Genomic DNA, 27473 nt, shown 5'->3' with positions numbered 1-27473 from the left:
CTCCGGTAGATGCGCAGGATACGTTCGACAGTGTTCTCCACTCCTTAGGACGACACTGTTTCTGTCCTGGATACCAGAGGAACAAAATCAGGCCCCTGCCTCACGCTTCTTCCTTACCCTTCTGTGCTTCATGCATGTGACATTGCACAAGGAGGTTGTGTATCGACAGCAGCTATAACTGAGTCTACTCCCTCCAAGATGGCTGCAGTCCCCTCATTTTGTGGGTGGTCTTTGAACATCAAACATGCTCCTTTGGAAGATGCTTGCAAGAAAACCCTCTAGGAAACTCTAAAGCCATCATAGTTTTCTGTGACCCTGAATCATCTGTTCCCGAGGCAGCAGTTCTCCCTCCTTCATCTCGCCGATGCTGTTGGTGGACATCTCCATGATGCCGTGGTTCAGGCCACATGCTGCACATGGTGTGAGCAGATACCATGGTGCACATTGACAGACCCATAAGCTGCCGTCTCAGATGCTGAGACTGGAGGGTGACACTTCAGGAAAGAGGCCACAGGTCTGCTTCCCTTCTGCAGAGTTCATCACTGTGTATGTAACCCTTTGGTGTTAATTCGTATCAGGGGAAATCATAATCCTTTATGAAATAATTTACTTTATAATTTTATATAAATATATACAATATATTAAATGATAATAACATTTAAGTTATAGTTTACACAGAAAATTGGACTGACTCTTGTTTCTTCTTGGACTGTAAAATAATGTGGCATTTTTAACCTTTCTGGAAAAAAAACAAGCAAATAAACAAAAATAACAACCCATGTTGCTTGAACATTAGTCAGCGATATTTATTCTCAAAATCGTTTAGCCCAGGGATGGGACACTGAGGGAGCACTGCTGGAGTCAGATGTTGGCTGAATCCAAGGACTTTCCTCTTAACTTCTCCTATCCCAGGGATTTATGTTCCAAACCTTCCCAGATTCTATCTTAAACTCACCATACTGTATATATGCTGTATTTTTTCTATACACTCTTAAGATAAATTCTAATTTATAAATCAGTCAGTAAGATATTAGCAATAGATAATAAGTTAGAACAATCACAACATACTGTAATAAAAATTGTATAAGCATGTAGTCTCTCAGTATTTTACCCTCCTTTTCTCACCCTTCCTGTGGTGGTGATGTTGGATGACAAGGTGCCTTTGTGATGAGCAAATGATGCGGGCTTTGTGACACAGAGTCATTCTGCTACATCAGGATCACTGCAGCACTGTGGCTGTGGACCTGCTAAGTGACTCCTGGGTGGGTAGCATAGGCAGTGTGGGATGCTGGACTTTTAAGGATGCTTGGCATCCAGTGGGACGGAGCAGGTCAGCTTGAGATGCCTTTGCACTGCTTGTGAGTTCTTTTTTTTGGTATTTTCCTCTTAGGATTTTGGACTGTGGATGACTCCAGTTAACCAGAACAGTGGGAAATGAAACTATGAGTAAGGAACATGGTACCTCCAGGATTCTTTTCTGCTGGTGTGACAAAATACCATAAGCAAGGTAACCTATAAAAGAAACACTTTAATCCGAGCTAATGGTTTTGGAGGGTTAGAGTTCAGGAGGCCAGGGCAAAGGCAGGAATAGCTGAGAGCTCACATCTTGACTTGAAAGTTGGAGGGATGGTGGGAGGGAAAGAGGGAGGAGAGGAGAGAGAGGGAGAGGGCAAGGGTAGCGGGGTTGGAAGGAGACAGGGAGGAGAGGAGGGGGAGAGAGGGAGGAAAGGGAGAGGGCAAGGGAGGGAGAGAGGAGAGAGGGAGAGAGGGAGAAGAGGAAAGGGAGAGGGTGATGGAGAGAAGGTAAGAGAGAGAGAGGGAGGGAGACAGAGAAGAAAAGAGAGGAGAAGAGAGGGGAGGGGGGAGGAGAGGGGAGGGGGAAGGGGAGGAGAGGAGAGGAGAGATTGAGAATGGCCTGAGTCTTTTTGAAACCTCAAAACCTGCCCCCCTAACACACCTTAGTGACATACCCCTTCTAACAAGGCCACCCCTCCTAATCCTTCCCAAACGGTTCTACCAAATAAGGACCAAGTATTCAAACATGAACCTATTGGGGCCATTCTCACTCAAACCACCAAAAGGACTTTGAACAAAATACCCCCATCACTTGAGCCTTCATCTCTGTCTTCCATGAATCTTTGTCTCTGTGAAAGGGATAAGGAACAGGAGGGTCTCATCAGTGGAAGCTGTCTTTCACTACCTGCCCTGTGGTCTTTTCCTGTTGGGGTTCCCCACTGGAACTGAAACACCAGCAGTGGATTGGAGATGAAGAAGCAGGGGATGAAGTAAAATGATACTCAGGTGTGCCAGCGTTTGACAATATATATATATATATACATATACATATATATATACATATATATACATATATATATATACATATATATATATATGTATATGACCAAGGACTCCACACCAGTAAGTGTGCTGGTGAGTAGCCATTTGCTTTCAGAGAGAGACTCCACTAAGCTCTGGACCTCATGGAGCTACTGAAAACACTTCTCCATTTTAGTGACTCCATGGGCTTTATTCTAGGGCATGGCCTTGACCCAGATGAGATAGACTTCTCTTGAACCTGGGAACTTTAAGATAGAGGCCAGAGGGCTGCTAGTCCCTGAGGGAGAATGGAAAAAGGAAGGAGGGCAGAGGAGCAGCCCCCAGGAAGGGTTGCCTTTGTGACCAGAGGAAGTTGCAGACATTGCCACCAAGAGGAGGGCATCCTGGGAGTGGGCCTGGAGAGAAAGGCGGTGAGAGTTGGACAAGAAAGGACACAAACAAATAGTTAAAATACTCCTCATTTCTATTATAGCCTGAAAAATATGGTAGTGGCCAGAGCTGCCTGGATTAGGGAAAAAGGCTGTAATTCCATCCTGGGGCTTCTGGTGAGTTGAGCTGTGGGTCTGTGGTTTATGATGTCACCAGAACCCCCAGCTGGAATTACAGCTTTCTAATTTACAACTGGATACTTGGGGAGACGAGGGTCCTCTTTGCCACTGTCGAACGTGGCAAGGACCAAGGCCGAGTTGTGCTTGGAGGTCGCGACCTAGAAGTGTCCTCTCTCCTTGTAATGGGTCATCAGTTTTGGTAAAACCATTTTCCTGATCTGACCCTGACCCCTTTCTCCCTGGTTCCCAAGATGCTGTCCTCATTCCCCCCAAGTTGCATAGCTCTGATTTTCCCGTAATTTATCTTATAAGTTAGATTCCTCTGGTCTTCACACTGATTTAGCCCATGTGCAAGCCTTTCCACTTCAAACCTTAGACTTCTGACTTTTGCAGTGAAACTCTGCTGGGAGCTGGATGTCCGCTGTCTGTTGTGCCCAGCCTTGCCCTCTGCATCCCATACCCCAGTGGAGGTGAGGATGTGGGTGTTTCTCCAGCCCCAGCCCACAAGCTGTTCCCAGCTGGCCTCCACGGCAGCATTACTGCACGCTGGCCTTTAGTCACTGGGGGTTCTGAGCCTGCCTTTGTTTACCAGCCTGTAACAGCATCTTCTAAAGATTAGTATATGTTAGTATGTGCTGGAATCTGAGGACAGATGGGACATATCTGCCCCACCTGCCTGTCTGCTATATGCATTGGGGTGTCAGAGAGATCTGGGAGTCATTCAGGCCTAAACTTTACACTTTGATTCTTCCTTCCTGGGGCTTTACACACTTTGGTGACTGCCATCATCACTGCCAGGTGGCTCAGCCCAGAAACCTGGGACGCCCTGTTCGCTTCTTTCCCAGTCTCGTGTCTGGCCCACCACTGGGTTCAGTCCATTCTGTCTTCGAAGCAGAGCTCTTCTTACGGAGATGGTTGACCATAGGTGCAGTAATGCTGCCGTGGAGGCCAGCTGGGAACAGCTTGTGGGCTGGGGCTGGAGAAACACCCATATCCTCACCTCCACTGGGGTATGGGATGCAGAGGGCAAGGCTGGGCACAACAGACAGCGGACATCCAGCTCCCAGCAGAGTTTCACTGCAAAAGGTCAACCAAGGTCTGAAACCACTAAGTGAGAACTCTCAGAAATTGACGACTCATACATTTTAAATAACTTTTATTACGATATATTGTCATGATAGCTCATTCTATTGTATTATTTGTTATTGTTAATCTCTCACTGAACCCAATTTAAATATCAAACAGTAGTTTAGGTGTGTAAGTCTGGGAACAAACGGCCCAGCTATATTTAGCTGTGATTTCAGGCATCACCTGGGCGTTGTGGAATGTGTTCCTCATGGATAGCATGAGTCTCCTGGATTCTATTCTGTTCACCCCCTCCCCAGTCCTTCCAGCACCATTTAACTCCCTCAATCCTTAACTTCTCTAATAACATCTCACTGGTGCCTCCCACTCTCCCCTTTTCTCCCTAATCCAAGGCTTCTCAAAATGGAGGTCCTGGGCTAGCGGCAGCCAGCAGGACTCTGTCCCAGTGGCTTGTTAGGAATGCAGATTCTTGACCCTCCCGAGTGTATGACATTTCTGGGGCACTCGATACTCCAGGTGAGCCTGATGCTTGCTCGGGAGAGCATTGCCAATCTGTTCCGCTTTCAGGTAGGATAGTGGCATTTTGTGTACCCCATTTTTTAAAAACCTTCATTTTAAAATTAAAGAAAGTAAGGTCTACTTTTAGAGGGGTCTTTTCCTTAAAGCAATAGAACAGTAACAGGCTCCCTGGGGTCCCCCTTTAAGAAGTGCTTAATGAATGAATGAATGAATTGCTTGTTTGGGTATCTGTGTGTGTGTGCACCTCTCTCTCTCTCTCTGTGTATATATGTGTGTGTCTGTGTCTGTGTCTGTGTGTCTGTGTCTTTGTGTGTTTATCTGTGTGTACACCACATGAATGAAGTGCTTGTGGAGGCCAGAAGAGGGCATTAGTTTTCTGAACTGGAGTTAATGGTAGTTGTGAGTGGTCCACTGTGGGTTGTTGGGTGCTGAGAGCTGAACCCAGGTCTTCTGTAAGAGCAGTGAGTACTTGTAACTACAGAATCCCTTAGGTCCCTTTTATAAAGGTATCTGTGTCCCTGCCTCATGACTTAATCACCACAAAATCCCACCTCCTGATGCCTGAGGCTTGGGAGGGATGTGAGCATTCAGTCCATAACAGAGTTTTATTGCAATTGATTTGTTTAATATTGTTATTTGAGAGCCCAGGCGCACTTGGAGCACTGGACTCTTATCTTGTTATGTGTGCTGAAGAAGGAGGGAGCTTGGTGAGAGTCTTCAGAACATGCTCTCTAAGCACACCAGTGCCCAGATGTGGGCAACTGTCATGGACATTAAGAAGGTTGCCCATTGCTACAGGGGAGCTCTGTGTCTGACAGCGATAGAGTAGTCTGCAGGCAAGTTTGATCTGTGCTCTGATGTGAGGAAAGGCGAGGACACACGAGTCTAAGCTAAAGCTCTGTGGGAAATATACAGAAAAGGCCCAAGGCAGGACCAAGGCGGGCCCAAATGTGGGGTCACCACAGCATGAAGAACTGTATTAAAGGGTCACAGCATTAGGAACATGTGGACCACTGAGTAGTGTGTCCGTGTAGAAATGAGAAGCTTCTTGGAAATGCCCAGACACTTAGGAACTACCAGGCAGTGACAGTGGTGCCCAACCTGTCTGCCCTCCAAATGAAATTAGACTACTAGGAAATTTTAAGGTCACTTTCAAATGCATATTTTTAAAAGTTTTTCTGCATGTGTCTGTGAGTGTGTGTGTTCGTGTGTACTGTGTATATCTTATTTTTTTTAAAGATTATTTTACATATGTGAGCATACTGTAGCTGTCTTTAGACACACCAGAAGAGGGCATTGGATCCCATTACAGATGGTTGTGAGCTACCATGTGGTTGCTGGGAATTAAACTCAGGACCTCTGGAAGAGCAGTCAGTGCTCTTAACCGCTGAGACATCTCTCCAGCCCAAAAACAAGTCTTGAAAAACCTAGAATATTGGAGATAGATGAGATTGGCAACAAAGATAATATAAAATGCAAGGGTTATTATATATAAGTATAAATATACAGGTTATTTGTATATACCATTACGCTGCCCTGTACAGAGCTTCAACATTTTCAGATACCGGAGAGCTGGCCGGGAGCAGGGCTGAGCTCAGCTTCTCAGCTCCAAGACCAAGAATACCAGCTCCCCATCTCTTTAGCTTTGCTCCACTCAAGCTCCAAGTTCCTGGAGCCTCCAACCAAAATATCCCAGATGCAGCGTCCATCCCTTGGGCAAAGGCACACCAGTGTGCCTGACTCTACAAGCCTATTGAGACTGTACCTAATAGGATAGGGACAACAGAAAAGATAGAGACCACAACACCGGTTGAGCCATAGAACGTAGTAGCCTCCTGCGGAGGTCATCTAGATACCCCATGTTTGTTTTGGGGATCATAGTGAACATGGCATCATGGCTGAGCCCCTCAGCCCATGTTACTGTCACTCGCCGAATGGTTCCAACTGTACATTAGAGGCTTGGCCATAAGGCGGGCCCTTGCCTGTTTCAGCCATGTGTGAGTCCACAGATGAATGCAGCAGAATCATAGCTCAACGCTAAGGCTACACGAGGCTGAAGGGACAGTTGACAGAAGGATTGACTCTAATATTGAACATCTTCTTTCCTTTTTGGTCCAGGACTCTTTGTATTTGCTCTCTCTCTCTCTGTCTCTCTCTCTGTCTCTCTCTCTGTCTCTCTCTCTCTCTGTCTCTGTCTCTCTCTGTCTCTCTGTCTCTCTGTCTCTCTGTCTCTCTGTCTCTCTCTCTCTCTTTCTTTCTTTCTTTGTTAAGAGTCTTATGTAGCCTAGGCTGGCTTCAAACTTGCCGTATGGCTGAGAGTGCATTTGAGTTTCTGACCTTCCTGCCTTCATCTCTCAAGTTGGCTGCACACCCAGTTTGTGTGGTGCTGAGGATGGAGCCCAGGGTTTCGTGCCTACTAGGTGAGCGCTCTGGTAGCAGACACCCATCAGGAGGACCAGAAAGGCAAAGGGAAGTAGGGAGAATTGACAGTGACCTCAGAGATCTTGATCCGTCGTGACTGACAGTGACTCTCTGGCCCTCTTGGGTGAGGAACGCAAGTTGCCCTGTGTCATTTTCACTGGGTCTGTTCTCAGCATGCCCTGGCAGTAGATGAGAGAAACATTCTGAGTTTCCTCGTGTTCTCTCAGTAGAGGTTGCTAAAATAGTCTCTATGGATCAAGGTCTTGAGAACCTCTTTGAAAAGTGGGTGGTAGGATGTGATAGGGTCCAATAAACTTGGAGCGCACTGCAAGCAGATCATACTATCGTTGGATATTCACGATGTCCGCTGGCATCTCAAGTCTCCTGGTAAGTGCTACAGTAAGAGCCAGCCATCTGCTTAGTCGCAGCTCACTGTGTCTCCCAAACATTTTGGACCACAGAGCAATAGTACATTACTCCAGTGTCTCCCCTCTGGCTGAGGGCTGAAGGCACATTCTTCACTTTGCCTTTTCTGGAGATGTTTCCCATGGTCACAGCTTTATCTCTTTGGCACTGGAGAGTTCTACATGTTGACTTCAGAGTCAAGCCAGCCCATGTGTGACAATTCTAAGTGAACCTTGGTGCCACAGCATACCCACCTAGTGCTTTGAGCTTCCCTTGAGCTCACTGACGCCATCAGGTGTGTGCTACACACGGATGTTCAGGTGTTCAGGAGGCACAGTTCCAGGCACAGTAGAGTAAGGATGAAATCTCCCTTCAAAAGTCTCCAGGCTTACCAGGAATGAGAAAGAGAGACAACATTCACAGGAATAGCGGCTCTGGGGCAGCATGAGGGGCTTGACTCTTTAAAAATGGCACAACTTGAGCCCACACCAGCCTGGCTGTTAACCTGAGCTCACATACCTCTGTCCTCTAGGTGCCCTTTTTGTTTGCAGGTGGGGACACTGAATCCTAGAGTTTTTTGTCACCCTCTGTCATACCTCTGAGGATTCTCAGTAGCTCGTTTTGATGAAAGCCAGCGGTTGTCCTAGGTTGCCCTTTCTAGAGCATCTTCAAGTTCAGCTATTGTATGACACTCTTAGGTATTAGAAGGGGCCAATTGTTTAAAAGTATTTGTTGTCTTTTAAAACTTTATATTGTTTAGTTGGATCCACACAGCTTTTGTATACACACCCCCTTCCCCCATCTTCCCACTCCTCTCCTTCAGGGGCTCACAAAGACAACAAGAAGACACTGATGTTGGGACAGAATTTGTAAGGAGGAAAGCACGTTGACAGGAGTGGGAGAGAGAAGGAAAGGGAGTGTAAGATAATTGAAAGGCATTTGTCTGAGATTGTCAAAGAACAAATTCAATTCACTTAAAGAAAAACAGTTGTCTCTGAAAATCTGAGCTGGAGCCCGTTGTTAATGAGGGCTAACAAAAGTGCAATTTTACTTTCAAAAAGTTTTCTTTTTCTGAGGCAGGCTCTTAAACTAGTTCAAGCTGACCTTGAACTCCACACAACCCTCTTGCCTCATCCTTCAGAATATTAAAAAATATTTTTAGTTTCACAGCAATATATATATATATTTAAGAATATATATGTATTCTTAAAAATAGAGAAATTACTTAGTAACTATCATCTTCATTTCTTGTTCTCTGCAAATCTAAGGCACAGAGTCAGGCATTTATTTACCTAGGGTTATGGAATTACTTGTTATTTATATACAAATTCTGTGGTGTAGATGCCACATGCAATGATTATCTATTGTCTTTACTTTCCCCTCAGTTGTATCTTTGGGGATAGTTTTACACCACTGCATAGAACTGTTTTATTCCTTTCTCTGGATTGTGGTCATAAGGATTGAGTCCAGAATCTTGTGTTAGGCATTTGTTCCACTACTGAGCCACCTCCTCCCTCTACAGCACATTTTTTGACAGGGTTTCTCTGTGAACCAGCCTGTCCTCAAACTCAGAGATCTGCCTGCATCTGCCTCTGCATCCAGAGTTAACTTTGGCTGACTTCTTGCTTGTGATTAATCACAAATGAGTCTGTTGACATCTATCCTTCTTTTTTTAGTTAGGATGTGCATTATATCCTGCCAAGTTCTTCTGTTTATTCATCCATCCTTCTGAGACTGCCCAAGCCTGAATAAAATGGGCTTAGCCAGATACTGGATACCATAAACTCACCACATAAACATTTGTGAGGTTAAGATAAATGTAACATACTACTTTACCCCACCTAATCTTTTACTAATTGGGAATATCACCTTTGTTGTTGGTTCTGTTAATGAGTTCAATGTTTCTTATTTTAATTCTGTTTTGTCCAATTGTGTTTCTGCACTGTCTGACAGTCAATCTGTAATGGTAGTACATCAACCAGCTTTGCTGTAAATTTATCTGAACCCTGGTATTCTGACAAAGGCTTACAAATACTGGAAGAATTAGATCATGCTCTGGCAAGGAGCAAATGTACAGTTGGGCTGATCATTGTTGGTTGATGTTGCCCTCATAACACTTATAGCCAGTGCTACTTTAGCACGAGAGGTACCAACAGGTAGTTTTGTTAATCATCTTGCAGAGAATATAAGCAATGCCTTGCACATACAAGAGAATTTGGATAGACAGCTAGAATGAAGACTTGACTCATGATGTGGTGCAGATCACAGGAGATGAGGTACAAGGAATGAAAGTCAGAAGCCATTTGGAGTCATGCTTGATATCTATGGATTTGTATCACTCCAAACATGTATAATGAGAGTCAGCCTGATTGGACTAGAATGAAAAGGCACCTTCAATGTGTTTGGCATAATACTAATACTTATCTAGGTTTATTAACCTGCATAAGGAGGTTGTGAATTTGAGAAATGCAAAGCCTACGTCTTTTGATGCTGCTGGCATTGCAGGTGATACGCTAAAAACGTTTCAGGCCATTTTGTCTTCATGGTCCTCATTTACATCTCTCTCATTGGGCACAGTATGACTTGGCTTTGTGATCCTTTGTATGGCGTGTCTATCATCTGTACTTTTGAGAGGAATCATCAGAGCTTTTACAGATGTCAAAGCAAAGTTACATAAATTTAAGCTCCAGTGTCTTCCCTGGCAGAAGTTGGTAGTCAGTGACAGGTAAGATCGTCTTGAGAACCTTCTCAATCTAAGACAGGCACAACTTTCTGCTCTTCTCAACAAGGTGTGCAGGTCTTACAGATAAAAAAAAAAATGAGTAAGATTCTCTTAGAGGTGGATCAACCTAAGACAGGGCCTGGATGCTAAGATTCGTGTACCAATGACAGGTAAGGTCCATACTGCTTGAACAGACGCCTAAGACAGGCACAGTCTTTCTGCGCCAATAGCTGAGACATCTTTGGCTCATATAGATAAAAAAGGGGGACATGTTGGGAGCACATCCAGAGTTAACTTGGCTGACTTCTTGCTTGTGATTGATTAATCATTAATGAGTCTGCCGACATCTGTCTTTGTTTTTAGTTAAGACATGCATTATATCCTGCCAAGTTCCTCTGCTTATGCATACGTTCTTGAGAGACTGTCCATAGTCAAACACAGATACTGTGAACCATAAATTTGCCACATAAGCATTCGTGGTCATCACTTATCTTACTGGAATTGGTTATGCTTTCTGTTGCTTGCCTTTAAAAGACACTGAGAAAATACATTTGCCGCTGGCACGGTATTGACCTGTAGCCCTGCCATATCTGTCTCTTCCTTCTGCCTTTCCTGTAATCATCCTCACTCCCCCGGTTGTGGATTTCGAGATGACTGACCGGCTAGCTCCGGGACTGTGGAGTGCTGGAATTAAAGGCATGAGCCACTGCTGCCCTGTTTACAGCAATCATTTTTGTCTCCAATTTTCCCATCACGAAACAACTTACTTTGAAGCAGAAACATTGCAAAAACAACAAAGAGTTAAAAGATGTGCAAACAGCTCTCCTGTTTAGTTTTATTGCCAGCTTGACACAACCTAAAGTGGCTTAGGAAGAGGAAACTTTTAACTGTAAACTTGCCAAGGTCAGAGTGGCCTGTGCCTGTGATTGTGTGGGGCACTGTTTTAATTGTTTGTTAATTGGTGTGGGAGGGTCTAGCCTACTGTGGGTGGTGCTATCCCTATGTGTTCCTGGGCTGGAAAAAAAGCGAGCTGAACATAGCCAGTGAGGTTAGCCAGTAGGTAGAGTTTCCCTGTAGTTTCTATTTCTGCTCCTGCTTGGCTCTCTGCCATTACTTCTCTCAATGATAATCTGTGACCTGGAACTGTAAGCTGAAATAAGTTTATTTTTCCCCCAAGTTGCTTTTGGTCAATGTATTTATCACATCAACAGATAACAAATTGGAATAAGTTCCTTTCCCCAGAATTACTATTTTACCCCATTTGCTATTGAGCACACACACACACACACACACACACACACACACACACACACAAAATTGATGAATATAAAATTAAGATTTTTAAAAATCTTTTGAAAAACAAGGAAATAAATCCCTTTACCCTCAAGTACTTGAATAGTATCTAGACCAGTCGTAGAAGTTAATAATTCTCAGCTTAGTTTTGATACATTCTTGTTCGCTAACCTATTATCTATCTACATTTTTACAAGGTTAAAATATAAAGCTTTGGTTGGCTTATAACTTACTATATATATATATATCCCTAGTTGACCTCAAATTTATAGTGATCCCCCTGCCTTAGCTTCTCAACTGGAATTGTAGTTACAAATCACCACATCTGGCTAATAGGTCAGTCTACTATTAATTGGTCAACTACTCAGAGCAGTGTCTTTCATAGCACTTTTCCGAAATCTAGGATCCATTGTCTTTATCTGCCAGATCTCTTACACCTATTAATATGTCGTCATAGTTTATGACACTGGAAAATTTAAAGGCTTAATGAAATCGGAGCCTTTTTTTTAATGATTTATTTTATGTGCATTGGTATTTTGCCTGCATGTGTGTCTGTGTGAGGGTTTCAGATCCTGTGGAATTGGGTTACGAACAGTTGTCAGCTGCCATATGGATGCTGGGAATTGAATCTAGATCCTCTGGAAAAACAGCCAGTGCTGCTAACCACCACGCCATGTCTCTAGCCCATGAAATCACAGTCTTTTGTACTGGGTTTTCTCATGATTGATTATTGATTAAAGTCAAGATATTCTGGGACTGGAGAAATGGCTCAGCAGTTATGAAAATCTGCAGCTCTTGCAGAGGAACTGAGTTCAGTCCTCAGCTCTCATATGCTGGTTCACAACTGTATGTAACTCCAGGTCCAGAAGATCCAGTGCCCTCCTTTGACTTCAGTTGGCACTAGTCATTCAAATGGTGCACATACATACATACATACCTACACACACACACACACACGCACACACACACACACACACACACACATACACACACACCATACTGGTTTCAATTCCCACATGGCAGTTAACAATTGTCTTTAACCCTAGTTCTAAGGGATCTGACATCCTCATACACACATACATGCAGGAAAACCACAAATGCATATAAAATCATATGCATAAAATATCTAAAGTTGAGGTGCACATTACATCCAGAGTACTGTATAGTCAATGAGTCCTCTACAGAATACTTTATAGGCAAGCACCATGTCTGCACCATTAGTAGGGCTACCTGCTTCTGAATGGCAATGCTAATGTTGATTTTGTTAAAGGTCATGATAGGTGTTGTCTGATTTGCCAACACCTATTAAGACATGATTCTTCTTTTGAGGACAAGACCCACACTGTTGGAAGACATCAGACATTACGCAAATATCTAGCTCTGTTGTCCTACCCTTCAGCCCCCCGAGATGGTCCTTGGGGGTACAGGGTAAGAATCAATGACACAGACTCTGGGAGCCAGGCGAGGAGCAGAAGCAGACTTGTTTATTGTTGTAGTGAGAATGCCTTTATATACTTGATTCACATTTCCTTTGTCTGTAACTGCTTGTCCCATGAAGGTGGCACCAGCTGATTGACTTATTGACTGCCTCAGATGCACTATCTTTGTCCATCACTGGTGTCAAGCAGGTTCTGGCATGGTTGAATGTGGAACCGCCTGTTGCATATGCATGGGCCACTGGGGGTGGGAGCACTAGTCAGAACATGCTGACTCACTCCTCTGCGCATTGACTCTTTCTCATTTAGAAGTTGGCACCTCAGTGGGAGTCAGAGTTCTGTGCTTTGACCCTGTTGACCCCACCTCAGGAGTGACCAACATAAGGAACCATGCCTGTCTTAGGTTGCCCCAGCTATTGGGGTCTTATCCATCATTGACTACCAGCCCTGGAGTGTCAGTGTACAGCTCTGGAGAGTGTACCCAGTGGAGTAGGTTGGTCTATTGGAAGAACTTTCTTATCTCTGAAAACCTGAGCTGTACAACCTTGGGAGGAGGGCAGGACTTGGAGCATAGTCTTATTAATGGAGTGCTGGCAAGACATGCTGCATAAGACTCTTAAAGAGAATGATTACTAACAATAGAACACCCCTAACTTTGCATAAGTGACTATCCAAGAGGAGTCAAAGAGCCTTTTAAGGTTGTCCCATACTTAAGCTCACTTCAAAGGACATAACCGGAGGTATGGTGACATTTAACTTACATATTTGTTCTTTGAGCATTATAGAATAATTGAGGAACTTGGTGGACCATGTCACCTTAATGTAATGGGCCAACTTCAGCCTCTCTGAGGTGGAATTACAAACCTGGTAAGGGGTCAGGCAGAAAGAACTAAACCTAGGGTCACACATAGGAAGAGACATGTCCATCTCAAGCTTTTCTGACATCAGGTCAACCTGTTGTTGTAAAATATGGATGACCCAGTAAAGATGTTGATTAAGCATCTCCTGTGCTTAGATGGCATCAGCAGTGCAGGACACTACTCCATCCAGCGTTTCTGCTGTTGTCAAGGTTTGTGTCAAGGCCACTGCTAATATAGTTGCACCCACTACAGCCGCCAGGATGGTGGCAATGATGACCACAGTGATGCCAAATTTATGTTTGACTGGCTCTAGGGGTTGCAGGTCATCTCTAGACATCAGAGTGATGGCATGGAAATGAGTAAAAATCATGTAAATTATACAGTATGATACAATTAACATTCATATTTGTCAATTAGATAAAGTACTCTACCATTATTTCTAACTTAAAGAATTATGATTCTATCCCTGGATTATGTTTAGATTATAGCCTGTAATGCCATCTGAAAACCATGTCTTCCACTCTATAACCTCTCTTTCAATGTTAAACAACTTAATTTTGATTATGAGACAATAACCAATCTTTAACCCCGTCAGAACTCCAAGAATGACTTAAATATTACCTGGGTATATAGGAAGCACCAAACACAGCTTCTCAAACTTAAACAGTTGCAGAGACAACTGACTACCTGGACAGCCCCCTAATTCTTATAACATTGGAGCATCAGTCTTTAGCCTTTTAGCCCAGGATCATCTGACAGACCTTTGCAAAGCATGATTATTAAGGACTGTTTACCCTGTCTTGGCAGAGATATCAGTCGACTATTCTGCATAGTGTGCTCTTTTCCAGGACAGTATTTTGTCTGCAGATAAAATAGGCAATTTCTGCCCCATGGCTACCTTGCCATGACCCATACCTTTATCTCACCCGGAGGTAAAGATGCTCAATTTTTCTTTGAAGAAGAATGGGAAAATTGTCTGGAGTAGACGTGTCTCATTGTCAAATGATACTTAATAGTGAAATAACATTAAATGTCACAGTCTGTGGATTTCTGATGTTTTGAAGACTAAAGTATCTTGAACCTTTAAACCTTAGCTACTCTTAGCTATTTCTATTTGTGTAAATTGAAGGTACTTTATTATAATTAAATCAGAATCTAACATAACCACGAGTTTGCTATCTGGCCCTTAACTTGTGTTGCTTAATCATCTTAAAAGAGTTTTTAAAGCAGCAATTAGAAGGACTGGGTCTAAGCCTTGTAATTCTTAAATGAGTTACATAGACACAATAACTATGTAAGCGTAACAATACTAAGAGTAACAAAATTAATTTTGTATCAATATAAGAAATTCACACCAATGAAAACCTTAAAGCTGTATCAATATAAATTCTGTACCAATGTAAGAGATTATAACTTCAATTTTTATCAATTATAAAGATTTCTACCAATTAAGATTATAGCTACCCAATATTTTGTTCAAGGATAAAATTTAGTAATCCATCCCACCTATTTCCCACATGTTCAAAATTATGACCATTCCCAAATTATCCCTTAAAATGATAACCAATCTATAATTTTTAAAATACCCATAAATGGACACCCAAACCCAAGCAATCAGGATGACAACTCTCCACAACGTCTTCCTGCTGAATAGGGGTGATGGAAAATTATTTAAATGGGTGGGGAGGGGTAGGAAAATTAGTAAGTTCGGGTAGACTTAAGGAAGCCCTCTCTAGCATCTCTTATCCAGTCTCTGTGTATTTGGAAGGTTCAGAGCTTGACTGACGTTCTGACCGAATCTATGTGAAAGGTTGGATGAGGCGAGATGACCTGGAATCAGTGCAATCCACAAAGCTGTTTTGGGCAGCAACTGGAAGCAGGGGGCCAAGCAGGTCAGTTCAGCATCTCTGAGGGTGAACCTCACCAAGGCTGTACATTCTGTAATATATGAATCTCACAACCAAAATTTCAGTACGATTAAGGTATCCATATGGATTGTGCAGGGTGCACAGATCAGTTAAGGATGAAATTCTGCTCCTTGTTTGAGACGGTGAAAGACAACTGTCGTTTTATGAGTTACTTTTATTAATAACCAATTATAGTATGTCTTCATGCCTCGTGAAGGATGGCACAAAGAATCTTTACCTGTCCTGTTTGATTCTTTTGAATTTTTCTAGTTCTTCAGAGGGGTCTCCCCTGTCAGAGCTGGTCCATATGGCCCTGGACGGGGTCCAGAGCCTCCTTTCCTTCCCTGTCAGCACAAACACAGAGCCTCTCTTCCAACATAACAAGTCCTTGGTCCAGTATTCAGAAATTATTAAACATTTATCTCGACCTCTCTCCCAGAGGAATTTTAGTATAACAACCAAACTCAAAACCACACTCATTTTGATAAATAAGACAACTCAAACCGAATAAAGCAATCCAAACAGAATACTAACCAACGAGATAGTGCTTCTACTGTCTCTTGCCCCGACTTTCATGAGATCAAGGCCTATATTAATATCTCTGTCTACTTACTGTATAAGCCTAGTTACACGCTCTGTCTATGTTGTATCAGGCAAAGAAATCCCTTGAGTAGACCGTGTTCAAAGATCCCGAGAAACTTTCCCTCAAGACTTTTTAAAATCTTCTCTAAAGCATTTTTCATTCAATCTCCTAACTTCTCCCTTCTGTGGAGCTTAATATCTCTGTATACTTAATACGTTTAAATAACTACCATTATACTCCCTTCTGCCTTACTGCAGGAAGAGAACCCCACATGGCTCGGGCAAAATCTGTATTCCCGTCTACCTTAAAAACAATTAACTAAAACTTTATCCCTACTCTTCGATTATTTGCTTGTAGGAAACAGGCTGCATCTACCATCTGTCTCCCTGACTCTCATATTTAGCTCTTTGTATCAGTTCCAAACTGCAGGAAGAAATCTCCACGTGGCTCAGGCAAAATCTATATTCCATTCTTAAAAAAATCCTTAAAAAAATTAAATCAAATTTTAAAAATCTATTCTTTGATTATTGCTGTATGAAGTAGACATACATCTGACTCTGCCTTAGAGCAGCCAACCTGTCTCTTTGCACAGCAGGAGCTCCCAGTGTCTCTGAGCTGAGGCTGTCCCTGTGTTCCTTTTTTTCCGTTTTGCAGTACTGGAGCTATGTGACTCATTCTGCTTTGCTCATTGAGATATCGATTCTCCCCTCTTCCTAGGATTTTATCACTCTGTGTGCGTGTGTGTGTGTGTGTGTGTGTGTGTGTGTGTGTAATCCATCCAAGAATTCCTAAATTAATAGTAGATTCTCACTTTCTATATTGCTTGCCATGTGTAGCTTGTAGTCCAGGAACAGGATGCATTACCAGTCTCTGCCCAGAGAATATTTGATTCACAGATCACACACACACACACACACACACACACACACACACACACACACACACACACGCAGCTTAATCTCAACTGTTGGGTGCTGTGGGTAACGTGCCCTTCTCAATACTCCCAGCTCAGCACCCTAAATCTATTCTTAACTTCAGTTACTCAGCCATCTTCAGTCCCAACTCAACACTCCAACCTCCCACCCAGAGAAGCACCTATGGCCGCTCCGCCCAAGATCTCACATGACTGGTTGGCTTTTCTTCTCTTAAGCACAGTGAAACACTCCTTTCTTCTTCCCCGAATCTGCCAACTTGCCTTTGGGGTCCTGGAAGTCCTGCCTATTTCACCCAGCTCATTGGCCACTAGCATCTTTATTGATAGATCAAGAACCAATTGGACCTCAGCATCAGACCTATGCCCTACATGGCCCACTGTCTTAAGACCTGTTCAAAGTAGGGAAATCAGGCCCCGATTCATTGACTACCTTTCTAATTAAATCAAGGTCAGCCAGGGGCATATGGACCCAAGAACAATTGGCTGCACAAGGTTTGAGGTTGACAGGATAAGCCTCAGGTTGGGCCCTATGGGCCAAGGAAGGCAGCTGTGCGGCAGGTGGTTGAGGGAGCCCAACTAAAGGAGGCTGTAAGTGTGGGGGAGGTGGGACAGAAGCATCTGTGTCATCTGATGTTGCCCTAGCCCTCATCCCCACAAGACCTTAGGGCTAGGGAGTAAGAAGACATGAAATCAATGAGACAGACTCTGGGAGCCAGGTCAGGAGCAGAAGCAGACTTGTTTGTGGGGAGCGCCTTTATACCCTTCACCCACGTTGTAACTGCTCAACCTCTGCAGCTGGCACCAGACAGTTGGCTGCCCCGGTCACATAATCTGTCTTTGTTCATCTCTGGGTGTCAGGCAATTTCCAGGGTTAGTCAATGTGGAAGTGCCTGCTGCACGTGCCTGCACCCTTTTCTCATGCTTGGCATCTGGAGATGAATCTTGTTTAGGCCAACCATTGCAGAGTAACGATTTTCCATCAATAGCAGTTCTTCCAAGAGTGCCAGTGGTCTTGACACTGTGCTGTGAGCAAGAGTTCTGTTTTCTCCTCTGTGTGTTTGTTTGTTGATTTGCTATGGACCCAGAGGTGCTAGAACGTAAATAGACTATAACTTACTTTAGTTATTTCTTGGTATCTGTGGAGAGGTGACTCCAGGAGCCCCTGCGATATCAGCTCCTTCTAACACAGCGTGATCTGCATCTCCTCCATGCCTGTCCTATACTTTAGCCATCTCTCGATCACGTATAACACCCAGTAACCTAGAAATGCTAAGGCCCTGTTGCATCTACAGATGTGGGGCTCATGTGGGAGGGATGGTGTACTCCCCTTGTTTATTTTGGTTCTCTGCACTCTGTATTTAGCCAACAGGAGCTCCTTCCCCCATCCCTGTGACATTCCCATGGTTTTGAGTCTTTCTTTACTTCTGGCTTCACAACATGTTCCTGTCTTATCTCGTCCTTTCCTCTCCCAGCCCCGAGTCAGCCATTCCTCTAAGGCGCTCTAGTTTTCTTTAGTATTGCAGAACGCGTCCACTTGCTAGCATGTGCATTGCAGTTTGGTCTCTGGGTCTTTCTACCTCATCCTTTTTAACTATTAATCTTCTGGGCATTTAGCAGAATGACTGTACCTATGGCCATAACAATGGATGTTGTCACCGTTTTCCAAGAATGTCTCAGCAACCACTCCAGCACACACTCCCTGGGCATCTGTAGCTGACTGAATGTGGAGTATCTTGACCATGAGGTATGTATGAAAACTTTTACTTGATACTGCTGTCTAGTTCTGTGACTGACTAATGGGGTAGGAGGGCATCTTCTTACACTTCTGAGAGGTTTTGCTTTTACACAGTGTAAGCAGTGCAAACAGCCATGTGTCTTCACCGGGGCAGACCAACATGTAGCTGTGTAGTTGGCCCTCTCTGGGGAAGAAGGCATTTGGAACGCTGGTCAAATGAGAAATGTGGTTCATGTGTGAGGGAACAGAGCAAGCCGCAGGCCGTAACTCTCCACTTCATGCCCCTCTCCTGGGTGCATCTGTTGCTTGTCTTGGGGTACTCTTCCCCTATGTAGCCTTTGTAAGAGACCTTCAGAGATAGGACTGTTCCCTGGCTTCTCCTGAAGGGTCCAGAGTTCACACTAACAGTTCTTGTCAATTAAATTTTATCAGAACTGAAGTAAAACATTTTATGTTATTATTTTATTGTCTTGAGACAGCGTCTCATTATATAGACTGGCCTTAATCTCACAAAGATCCACCTGCTTCTGCCTTCTTGGTGCTGGGATTAAAGTGTGCACCACCATGCCCAGATTCATTCTTATTTGAGACAAGGTCTCCCTAGCCTCCAGCCTGGATTCTTCCATAACCAAGAGCTGGGCTTATAAGCCTGTACCATCATGCTTGGCCCAAATGCTTTTCTTGAAAATACCATATCAACATACCAACTCAGCTCACCAAAAGCTCTAACCAGCACAGGAAAGAACACGGAGCACACATGGCCACAGATGGGTATTGCTATCAAAACCAAATGTGGCACCACAGTCAGAGGCACGGAGGGGAATAAAGACAGCAATCAGGGCAGGGCAGGGAGGTGGCCGGTGTCCTGTAAGAGAGGCACACAGAGCTCTCCTCTGAGATGCAGGCGAGATGTCTGCTCACAGTGAAGGGGCCTCTGTGGAAGGAACACCCAAAAAGCATAAGTGATTGAAGTCAGAAACACAGAATTGCCTGGACAGCCAAAAGTGGGATTTTCTGCATTTGGGGACATCTTGGGATGGTCTCTTCCTCTCAGACAGAGGTGAGGATTTGAGGACTATTTCTGTAGCCTTCCAGGCTGGATTCTGGCAGGGTCAGGGACTCTAGTGGTTGACTTGAGGCCAGCTGTCCACACAGGTCCTGCTTTGCTCCTCACATCCACCTGAGCCTTTGGCTGGGGGAGGGGACTTCCAGGCAGCAGCGGGTACACTTAGGAAAATGATGAGCTGGAATCTGTTTTGTCACCCACACCACCCCTGGCAGGGTATGATTTTCTTTCTTTTCAACATTTTAGCACGAGAACATTTCAATTTATAGAAAAGTCATAAGCACAATCCAATAATCCAGTACTGGGTCACCTATTGCATCTAATTCAACATTTTATCCTATTTCCTTTGTGTAGGTGTGTGTGTGTGTGTGTGTGTGTGTGTGTGTGTGTGTGTGTGTGTACAGATACTTATATATCTCTATTTTTTCTTTTGACCAAACCTTTAAAAATACCATATGTCATTATATGTTTTGAAGGCAGAAACTCTGCATGTTGTTTAGATGGAATGAATTTACTACACCATGGTGTCCCTTATCTTGGCGGAGCATACTCTAGTGTCCCAGGTCAGTACCAGAAACTGTAGACAGAATTGAGCCTGGCATGGACTGTCCTTGTTTCTATACATACATGACTTTGGTAAAGTTAAACTTACAAGTTAGGCCCAGTAAGAGATTAATAGCTATCATTAATAATAAAATAGGACGATTTTTACAATATGCTCTAATGATATTTGTGAGACTGGGCAGTATCTCTCTCTTGAGACAAATATTAATATTTTGACTGCTTTATAACTGAAGCTACATACTATGTGTGTGGACTACTGCTATGGCCTTCTAAGTAAGTTTAAGACTGTTGGTGGAGTCAAAGGGACCCCTAGGTAAACCAACAAGAAAGTGATTATTAAGAAACGGCGTTTATCCCAAGGACTGGAAGAAAAGGAAATGAGGCTGGAGTAGGCAAAACTGGGTATTTGAGGATGGGGTTTGAGTTGCTCTGAGTGTGGCCCTGCAGCCAGGGATGGGGCCAGGCGGCTTCAGAACTTGGGCCTGGGACTCAGCAGCTGGATACAGCTGTTGCCCCTAGAGCTACAGCCACTAGGGAGGAAGGGTTACTGCTGGGGACAGAGCGGGGACAGGAAGAAGCAAGAAGCAGCAAGTGTTTGACCCTCCAGCCTGGCACTCCCCCACAACATCCCACTTTGGAAAAATTTGCTGCAGGACTTGTGGGTCCCAGCCTGGCAGTACAGAAGAGCCAAGTATTGCTGTCCCAGGGTTATGGTTCCGGCGTTCCCTACAGACAGCAAAATCTGCAAATGCTCAAGTCCCTTGTATGAAATGGCGTAGTGTTCACTTATAAGCTCTAATGTCCTCCCGTGCACTCTAGACCCCCTTTAGCTGCTTTTGTCTGCCTGGTGCCATGTAGATGCTGTGAAAGTGGCTGAGGTTTGCATTTTTCAGGGATTAGAATTCAGTTGTGTCTTCCCCAACTGCATTTACCTCATTTATCTTGCTAACCTCTCTTATTCTAGAGCAGTCTACCCATAGACCCTTCTTTTTAAAAGCTTATGATAAGAGATCGGGGCAATCAATTATACAACGTCCCACATTCTGAAGATCCAACTGGTCGTGACAGTTTAAGAAACTGCATTTTAATTTTTAAAATCAGTTCCTGATTATTTCTAGTAACTTAGAAACCCCCTTTAAATTGATCAGATCTCTTCAGTTTTTGTCAAGAAGACAGATCCACCCTGACTTAAGGCAGAGCCTTATCTCAGCACCCCCACTGTTGAATATGTCAGTATGACTGCTGAAACACATCAAGTCCAATGTGCCCTGCGTGTGTGCAGCCTCTTGAAGACCTCAGCTGGGTGTCGCAGCTCACTTGGAGGGGAGATCTTGGTTGCCTCGCGGTGATACGCAGCTGACAGGGAGCTGTGGCTTGTGGCTGCTGGCCAGCATCAAGGCGTGTCATGCCATGTGTCACTAGCCCAAGAAAAGGTCAAAGTTCAACATTCTAAGCACCGTTATTGAGCGGGTGTCATTGATACAGCACTAGGGAGTTGAAATATCTTCAACTGAATCACCCTAAGTTGAACATTGTGCCTCAGAGAAGGTACCCTCACTGCTGTAGGAGTTTTAGCAGAGGAGTCATGGTGTAGTTTTCGAAGAGCCCAACTTCATACATAATTTGTCAACTTAGCAATGAAAGTCAGATGATTCTTGGAATGATGGGGAAGATAGGACTGCATCTTAATGGGAATTGAAGCTGGTGCTGGTGGAGCTTGCCCTGGTCCCATGTGCTATGATCTCCTCTGCCATCCCATGCCATCCCATGCCACCCCATGTCACTCATGCCATCCCATAGGGGAGCGGGGATGTCTGGATTTAGTCTCTACTAGTAGAAGCTGTGGTCAGAGAGGGCACCATCCCATTTCCTTAACTCTGGAACTGAGCTGGTATTGGGTCTAGCCTTAACCAACAGGAGTATAAAGAGTTATGTAGCAGAGGACAGAGAGTGCTTGCCTTCTGGAACTTTTCCCCCTCCTACTGATAGGAGAGCACTTTGGACAATAGCCTTTGCTAGCCATCTGGACAAAGACAGACCATACCAAGAGAACCGGGGTATCCTTGACAAATCCCAGCCTCCAACTGGACCACAAGAGCAACTTCCCCGAGTCCAGTTGTCACTGCCAACACCCAGAATCCTATCTAGTTAAAGGTCATCATGGCAGCTATCAATGTCACACAGCACAAGCACGTGTGCCTTCTAGTGTGGGGGGAGGGGGGCAGCATCCATTCAACCTTAGCTTGGAGTCGCCATTCCGGCATGTGGGCCAGGTGTCACCACACTTTGCGGTCGTTCACAAGAATGAAGATCTAAGGTAAAACCCTCTGCCCTTTAGGTGATGTCGGAGGCCGAGTGGAAGTCTAGAGGTGGCTCTGTCTCCTTCAGGACACAACCTTGCTGACAATTCCAATGTCTGCTCCCATTCTTCCCCTCACCCCAGGAAGAGCAGGGACCTGGGGACCTGGGGGGAGATGGTCAGGGATCCTGAGCCCCAGGAGAAGGAGGGAGTGAAGGCTCTGCCTTGCTCTACCTTGCTCTGCCTGGGGTGGATGCTTGCAACAGGGCCAGGATGCCACCACACATGTCTGTAAGGGGCCGCTCTCCATTCATTCTTCAGGACGCAGACAAAGTTGGTTCTAGAAATGTTTCAGGTTTGATGCCCTTTAAAAGACTTTGTACAGTAACAAATACATAAAGAGATCCTTCAGAGGTGAGGGCCAAGTCTAAACACAGACCGTTTTTGTTTAATATGTGTGGCTTGAGGTGACTTTATGCAGTACTTTGGGGCCTGGCTTTGCCTGACTGATATCCTAGATCAAGGGTACCACTTTCCACATGTGGCATCACGTTCGGGCTCAGGGTTTTGGATCCGTGAGCATTTTTGGGTTTTGGATTAGGGAATCTTCAGATTGTAGTTTACTATATATGTAGAAAATCCCCGTGTCGGTCTCCCTCACTAGCCTCGGAGGTTGTTGTCGGAATGCCAAGCTTGGTGTTATAGTTAGTATCTTCCCAGGTTATGGTGCCACTGGGGTGTGGCAGAGGATGCCAGGGATGAGGTCTGATGGGAGGCTGTTGGTTCACTGCCTTCAGAAGCGCTGTTGGGAACCGGGCCCTTCCTGTCCCTCGCTGTGCTTCTCAGCTGCCTTGAAATGGACAGCGCATGTCACATTATATGACTGCCGCTTCACTACAGGCCTAGAAGCGATGACGGCAGCCAACCATGGACTGAAATAATAAGCCGAAATAAAACCCTTCCCCTTTGTGAGCTGGCTACCCACACCATCTTGTTAAAGTAACAGAAAGCAAGAGACAGCTGAAGAATTGGCTTATCATCGCCCCACCCCCCATGCACAGGTGGGTGTGGCTTAAAGTGCCATGTGACCTAGAGGGCGCCCTTCTCATCTGATAGCTTTTCCATCAGCTTGGCCTGAGGCAGGCTGTACCTTGTCAGTAGTTTCCAGCTCCCTCTCCATGAGATTCTGCATTAGAATGAGCCATTGGGTATAAAGGTTTGTCCAGCTAAGGAATTAAAATATAATGAAAATTTCTCACGAAATTTTATGGGAAATGCTACTTAAAAACCAAACCAAAACCTTCCTGTTGGTCAATCCCATGGATCTACTACCTGCTAAACATGTCAGGAGTTAAGCTTCATAGAGAAACTGTCCATTTGGCCCTCTGGTCTGGGGATAGCATACTGTCATCCTTAGGGTTTCTGAGCAATTAAAGCCACTGGTTAGAGTGCCATGGCCACTGAGGCTACCTACCTCTGAAAGGAAGTCACAGGACTTTAGTGTGTGTGTAATCTGGGCCAGGCTGAAGATCAGAATAATTACAGAAGAGTGACCTTAAGCTGGCATCCAGCCTCCCACTAAGAAACTGAACTCAAAGATACGTCCCCTACTTTTCCTCATTCATCTGATCCTTCACAGTCTAAGGTTTGTCATGGATCTGGAGACTAAGAAACCTTGGAGGGGGAGCAAAGACTGTCAGAATTTGCAGAGAGGCCAGGGAAAACCCCACCCTTTTTTTCCCTGATTGGATGTTCTTTCCCACTTGGGTGGCCCACTATCCCCGGCCAATGGAAGATGGCCCAGTTTTAGCAGGCACCTATCTGAAGCTGGGCCACAGGCCACGTGGCTCTCCCTTCTATGAGAGGGTAGGGAGTTTGAGTGTGCAGCCCGAGGCTGTAGGCCAAGAACGAGTCCTCCTAAGGATTCCTGTTGGAGATGGGTCTAGATGACCATTTGGTTTGTCCCAGCTTGATCCAAGGTGGTTCAGTGGGGAGCAACCCTGAACATGGACTCTCAGCAAACCCGACTTCCAGACTCATTAACGAGCTAGCCTTTCTCAATGACACAGGCCTGTCCTTGTCCTAGATGGAGGACTTGTGGGTGGATGACCTGCCTGTTCCTCAACCACATGATGTGTGGCTCCAGGCTTTCCCTCTGCAGGGAGGAGAGGAGCTAGGGTACCAGGGAACCTGTTGCAGCCAACCAAGGCTATCCCAGCCTCTACTTGATGCCTGAATTTCCTGCATGGCTGTTTCCTTGATATCTTGTGTGTGTGTGTGTGTGTGTGTGTGTGTGTGTATTTGTGTGTATGTATGTGTATATATGTGTATGTGTGTATGTGTATATATGTGTATACACACACACACATGTTCTTTCAGAGAGAAGGAAGGCATGAAGAAAAGGTTGCCTTAGTTACTGTCTAGAGGCTGCGTTGGTCATGTCCTTCTCTGCCTTGAGGACCCAAGCAGAAGACCTGAGTGGGTCAGGCACTGAGTTGTTGGCCTCTGACTGTGTCCAGCCCCCCTGTTGCTTATGGAAGAGCAGAACTTGAGTCTTCTGCTCTGGACTATTGTTGTCAAACGTGGAGACATAAGGAAGAGGCACACGTGTCCAGAGCTGGAGAAACACTTCTCCTGGCCACAGGCCAGGCCCTCATCCCAGGCTCATGAGAACAATGTTTTAAAATCGACTCATCAAACTGTAGCTTTACGGGTTGTGGAAGATTTTATGTATACACTGTGTAATCATATCAGGGCGAGCATGTCATTCGCCTCAAAAATTCACCTTTTTTTTTGTTTTTTGTTTTTTGTTTTTTTTTTTTAGTGGTGAAAACATTCAGATTCTTTCTTCTAGCGTTTGTGAAGTGTATAGTGTGCTGCTGGTGTTGGCACTCATGCTATACCGCACAAGACAACACCAGACCTCATTCCTCCTGTCTAACTGTGACTTAGTACCCACCGAGTAATCTTCCCGCTCTGCCCCCAAGCCTCCCGTAACCACTAGGCTATTCTTAACTCCCATGAGCTCAGCTATTCTAGATGCTGTGTATGAGGTCATGTGGTACTTGACTGTCTGGACCTGGCTCCTTTCACTTAGCACAATGCCCTTCAGTTCTGCCCGTGTGCTGAAAACGACAACGTCCCATCCCCGTCATGACTCAGATTCATGTTTGAAAGGATTCTTGTGAGATGGCACCTTGGAAAGTGCCCGTCTGGAGTCATGCATCATGAGTAGGTTATGGTTTTCCTGGGACGTATAAATAAGACCACTTTATGATTACTTTAAAAGTTAGCATGCCGGGAAGCTCCCCCTGACCCCTAATGACTGCATGTCCAGAGATAAATATTCCTCCCTCAGAGAGTCTAATGGTAGACAGAGGAATCTAACATCTCCACCATGTGCAGAGACTTGGGAAGAGTGAGGGGTTGAGTTATGACCTGGGTCTGGTAGTCTGCCATGCATCCTGTCTTGGCATCCCTACTTGAGGGTCTATCCATTCTGGCCTTCAATTCTTGGATGCAGAATGGAAGGTGTCCAGGGAAAGACCTACTGTGCTTCATTCCCAGACTTCAACTCCCAGTGGGTCTACTTCTCACTTGCCTCCTTATAGCCATCTTTAGTTCTTCAGGGGCGATCCAGGTGGGTTCCTTTGTGTTGTCTAAGGGCATCAGGTTCATAGCCTGCCCTCTCCTAACCTCTTCCCCCGGCTGCATGGCCTCTGTCTGGGAATGTTTGCTTTCAGAAGGCAGACACTCATTTTTCTTTTGCTTCAGCAAGCGCATGGTCCATGTGGATCATATGCAAAAAAGGGCCAGCCAGTGCTTACAAATATATACAAAAGTCGTTTGGAAGACACATAAATCCCCACATGAAAAGCACAAGCCAGGCTTCTAGCCCAATAAAGCAAGCATCATGTATATAAATGACAAAGAACATACAAATCCTGTTCTTTCAGTAAAGTTCTTTTCAAACAGTTTGTGCTTGGCAATTGGTCACTACATACCGGCATCTTGGTTTGGGGAAAAGAGACCCCGAGCATCTTTTGTCTTTCTGGACTCCATCTTTTACTGAGTATCTTTCCTTGGTTTGGCCATACAGCCTTTCTCTGGGCCTATCTTTGTACCCCCCACCCCACCCCTGGGACTAACTCCCTTGTACCAGCATAACCATCCTATGACCATTCTGTGACCATGTACCAGCTGCTATGTCTTAGAACCTTTGCACTGGACCAATGCTCATCTAGGTCTCCACCACCACCAAAGGCTTTCTGGAACCTACTTTATGTGCACGTTACTTGTAGGCGCGTAGCACCGTGCTCTAGCTATCCCAGCCCTCTGCAATTTGGTAGGAAATATACAAATACTAAGAAGAAAAGTCCAGGTTGTTTAAAAGCCAGCAAAGAATATTTTTCTTTAAAAGAATCCCATTAATTAAGTTAGAGATTAGACAGAACCCTTCTTTGGTCTATTGTATGGATCATGGAAAGGCACAAAACATTCTCTTTCTGCCACAGTTGGGCTTCTTGGGGTTTTAGCTATCTATAGCTTAAGAGTTGCTTGGAAACAGGAAGCAGAAAATTCTAGAAATTTCTAAGTTTTGACTTACACACCATTTTGAAGGATAGGACAAACTTTTGAGCCACTGTTCCTGCCCAGGATGTGAACCATCCCACTGCCTGGCATCAACATGGTGTCTGCTCTCCGACACTGTGGTTACCAGAGTCACTGCCTCAGAGTGACGGTGCTTCTGTTTCAGTA

At 44.7% G+C, this 27473-nt stretch overlaps 1 long non-coding RNA gene across 2 annotated transcripts; it reads left to right on the top strand.

Annotated features, from left to right (window-relative positions):
• The first annotated feature begins 1226 nt into the window (after window positions 1-1226).
• Window positions 1227-22077, top strand: LOC102550048 (uncharacterized). 2 transcript variants are annotated; one of them, XR_015631503.1, is made up of 5 exons: window positions 1227-1262; window positions 1391-1507; window positions 18669-18795; window positions 20329-20415; window positions 21565-22077. It is a non-coding gene; the product is annotated as an uncharacterized LOC102550048 (long non-coding RNA). The 2 variants fall into 2 exon arrangements; XR_015631502.1 differs by having other exon boundaries at window positions 1233-1262; window positions 18666-18795.
• Window positions 22078-27473: the final 5396 nt, after the last annotated feature.

This window comes from Rattus norvegicus, chromosome 10 (assembly GCF_021556685.1).
Source record: "Rattus norvegicus strain SHRSP/BbbUtx chromosome 10, alternate assembly SHRSP_T2T, whole genome shotgun sequence".
Lineage (NCBI taxonomy): Eukaryota > Metazoa > Chordata > Mammalia > Rodentia > Muridae > Rattus > Rattus norvegicus.
This window is presented reverse-complemented; position numbering and strand designations above follow the sequence as displayed.